At 43.0% G+C, this 4,436-nt stretch overlaps 1 pseudogene; it reads right to left on the bottom strand.

Annotated features, from left to right (window-relative positions):
* Nucleotides 1–321: 321 nt before the first annotated feature.
* Nucleotides 322–1,050, bottom strand: LOC147886018 (secreted RxLR effector protein 161 pseudogene; annotated as a pseudogene).
* Between the last annotated feature and the right edge of the window lie 3,386 nt (nt 1,051–4,436).

A 4,436-nucleotide genomic window follows, 5' to 3' on the forward strand; every position in this document is an offset into this window, starting at 1 on the left:
CACCTCTATGAAGCATGCAAGTGAAAACATCATTTCCATTATGTTTTGTAGTATGGAATTGTTAAAAGAGAAGGAGGAGGTGGAGAGACAATGAGCACAAGACACAAGTGTTGAGGAGTAGTAGGAAGACTACTATGTGTGTCCCCTTTTCTTACTTTTTATTCCATCATACCCTAAGTCCACATATGACTAACATAGTGGTCATAGTGTACAAGACATAAGTCTATCTAGTAATATCAAATCCTAGATGAACAACTGGCGGGTAGCTATCGCTTACTCCGCTATACATACTGCCAATAGAACGACATCCACACAATAAGATCATCCATCAGGTGGATGATGATGGCTGGAGCTTGCTATATCTACAACACTCCCCCTCAAGCTCGAGTCGAGCTTGTGAACTCCCATGAAGAATCGGAAGTTCTCAAATTTCTCTCGAGGCAGCGCCTTCGTGAAGATATCAGCAACTTGCTCTCCTGTCTGCACATAGGACATGTCAATCTGACCTGCCAGGACCTTCTCTCTTATGAAATGGTAGTGAACCTCTATGTGTTTTGTACGTGCATGAAACACTGGGTTACTAGCAAGCTGAATACTGCTCATGTTATCACAATAGAGAGCAACAGGATCCTTGACATACTGCCCCAAATCTGCAAGTAGGCTGCATAACCATATAGACTCACAAGCGGCCAATGCTGCCCCTCTGTATTCAGCCTTTGTAGATGACAATGCAACTGTGGGTTGCTTCTTGGAAGACCACGTGATAGCGGCACTTCCAATGCTGAATACATACCCAGATGTGGACCTCCTGTCCATAGAACTACCTGCCCAATCGGCATTAGTGTACCCGAACAAGATGAGATCACCAAAAGATCTGTAGTGAAGCCCATACTGCACAGTGGACTTCACATATCTAAGGATCCTCCTCACAGCATCCAAATGTGGCTTTCTAGGCGTCTGCATAAACTGGCTAACCAAGCCAACTGCATAACTAAGATCAGGCCTAGTGATCGTCATATAAATCAGACTACCAACCATCTGCCGATACATAGCTGGATCTTCTAAGACATCACCTGTATCTGCTCTTAACTTGACATTCTACTCTAAGGGAACTGAAACTGGCTTACAAGCCATCATCCCATAGCGTGAGAGCATGTCTAGAGCATACTGCCTTTGCACCATCCAAGTGTCATAGGCATCCCTTATGATTTCAATGCCAAGAAAGTATCTCAGCTCACCCAAGTCCTTCATGTCAAATTCAGCCTTGAGTTTGTCCTTCATCTGCTATATAAGCACATCACTGCTTCCTGTCAATATCAGATCATCAACATATAGAATCAACAATATCATATGCTCCCCCTGAATATATACATACAAGGATGAGTCTGACTGGCATGTCTGAAAACCAATTTTCTGCAAGTATGCATTTATTCTACCATACCAAGCGCGTGGCGCTTGCTTCAATCCATATAAAGCCTTCTGCAACTTGCATAATTTTGTGGGCTGATTTGGGTCTTCATACCTAGGTGGCTGCATCATATACACCTCTTCCATAAGATCACCATTCAGAAATGCATTTTTAACATCCATTTGATGCATAGCCCATTTATTGTGCGTAGCCAAAGCAATGACAGTTCTAACAGTTGCCATTTTTGCAACAGGGCTGAAAGTCTCCTCAAAATCAATTCCATACTCTTGAGCATAGCCCTTAGCAACCAATCTTGCTTTGTATCTACCCACTGAACCATCAGATTTATGTTTCACCTTGTACACCCACTTGCATCCAATTGCTTTCTTGCCCTCTGGCAAATCTGCAAGTGTCCATGTGTACTGCTTACTTAGTGCATCCATTTCCTCATTCATGGCATCAACCCATTTTGGGCTATCACATGCTTCCTCAAGGGAACTTGGCTCCCTCTCTTGGATAACATTAACCATATATGCATGATGCACTGCCATAAAACCATCATAAGTAAGCCTCTGAACTGGATAAGTAACTCGCATTGACCTGCGGGGAACTGTAGGTGCATTGTGTCTATCAACTATGACTGTACCTGGAGAAAAAGAAACCCTTCCTGATGATTGTACTTTTGGATTTTCATATGCAGCATCAAAGCCCATATTCTCATCAAATCCATGAGTCCCAGAACTGAAGTTTGGACTGTTATAACCATTATTTCTTGGCTGTCCACTTCTTACTGCTGCACCACTATTTCTTGGACTGTTTTGAGTCCCCAATTGTTGTGCATTTCTCGCTGAATTTTCCGGACTGTCATGGGCTGATCTTTGCTGCCCTAAACCGCCCATATTTGACCTTAGTCTTCCTGTCCATGGAGTGACAGTTTTGGGACTGTTATCAACCTCTCCGGGCCCCAAACTTGCACTGTTTAGTGGGCTGTCCGCTGCGGGCCTGCGCACTGCATTGTTTTCTGTTTCTGCCAAACACTGGCATCTTGCCCATCGGAATGAGGTGGCTTGAACCATGAGTTCAGCTCATCAAAAACAACATCCCTGTTAATATAGAACTTCTTGGTAGAAGGGTTGTAGCATCTATACCCCTTTGACTCTGAGGCATAACCCAAAAACACACATCTTACTACCTTGGGATCCAATTTCCTTCTCCTTTCATCAGGGATATGTACATAGCATAAAAAACCAAATACTTTCAAATGAGAAATATCTGGTTTGACACCTGTAAAGGCCTCTTCAGGCATCATGTCATGCACTGAAGATGTAGGTGCCCGATTCATGAGATAAACTGCGCATGAAACTGCCTCTGCCCAATATGGTCTAGGCATATTCTTCTCATCCAACATGGCTTTGGAAACTTCTGCTACAAATCTGTTCTTTCTTTCAGCCTTTCCATTTTGTTGAGGGCTGTAACCACATGTTTTCTCCCTCTTAATGCCATGCTCCTTGAGAAAGGCATTAAACTCATCAGACACATATTCGCCCCCATTATCTGATCTGAGGCACAAAATGCGCTGTCCTGTTTGCTTTTCCACAAGTGCTTTGAACTCTTTGAATTTTGCAAGTACTTCAGACTTCTGTTTCATAAAATAAACCCAAGTCTTACTTGAGTAATCATCAATGAATGAAACATAGTACTCATAGCCACTCAGACTAGGCTGAGATGGTGTCCAAACGTCACTATGTATAAGCTCTAAAATTCTGCGAGCTCTTCTCCCATGTTGGGGAAATGGCAACCTGGCTTGCTTGCCTATTTGGCATGAACTGCAAACTGTGGATGGACCACTAACCTTAAATGCTGGCACCCCTGTAACTATGCCTGAGGTAGGCAAAGTTTTCAGCCTTTGGTAGTTCATGTGTCCTATACTCTTATGCCACATTTCAATATCTGAAATTTGCGCATCACTATGAGCATACATGGCTGCCTCTACTGCAGGCATATTGGCATCCAATTTAAACATTCTGCCTGTCTTTTTTCCTTTTGCAACCAGCTGCATGTTATTGTTCATATCTTCAATATAAGTTCCTGTTTTGAAGCGAACCTGCAAGTCCCACTCAACCATTTGACCAACAGAAATCAGATTTTTGGTGATGCTAGGCACATGCAACACTTCACCCAATGCCTTGATATTGCCTGCATCTGTATTAACTGGGACATTTCCCATGTGTGTGATCTCATGTTGAGAATCGTCACCTGTGAACACATAAGATGGGGCTTTTACTGGTTCCAAGGATGTGAACCATTCCCCACGAGTAGTCATATGATTTGACGCTCCTGAATCGATGTACCAATCTTCTGCACTTTCCTGCATAGTGTTATCCATTGAATGTGTCATCGCCAATAGATGATCACTTCTGCTGGTACTCTCATAGTCTGTAGAAGCATAATTATTTTGTGGCAGCTTGCCACTTCTTATGTCATTTTGCTTCTTGAAACACTCCTTTGCCCAATGTCCTTTTGCACCACAGTAGTTGCATACACCAGGCCTTCTTCCTTGATTCTGGTAGTTACCTCTACCATGATTATTTCCTCTGCCTCTTGCATTCTGCTGAACATATTGCTGTTCATTTTGAGCATCTCCTTGTCCTTGCTGATTTTGATTGTTTTGGCCTCTTCCTTGTGCGCCATAGCGTCCTGCACCTCAGCCTCTATTATTACCACGTCCTCTACCTCTCCCCCTGCCTGCAATCAATGCATGTTCCTGGTTTCCACCAGTGGATGTAGAATGTCCAAGCCTCATCTCTTCACTAACAAGAAGAGGAATAAGCTCATTAAATGTAGGGAAGGTATCTCTTACAGCAATAGATGTTTCAAAGGGTTTGTACTCTTTGCCAAGACCCTGCAGAGTAACAAGCAGCAAATCATCATCATCAATGACAACCCCAATGCTGCCAAGTTGATCTGTTAGTGCTCTTATTTTTAGCACATAGTCATTGATGCTCAATGACCCCTTCTTTACTTCATT

This window comes from Dipteris shenzhenensis, chromosome 25 (assembly GCF_047967505.1).
Source record: "Dipteris shenzhenensis isolate YYH24624 ecotype China chromosome 25, Dip_SZ_1.0, whole genome shotgun sequence".
Lineage (NCBI taxonomy): Eukaryota > Viridiplantae > Streptophyta > Polypodiopsida > Gleicheniales > Dipteridaceae > Dipteris > Dipteris shenzhenensis.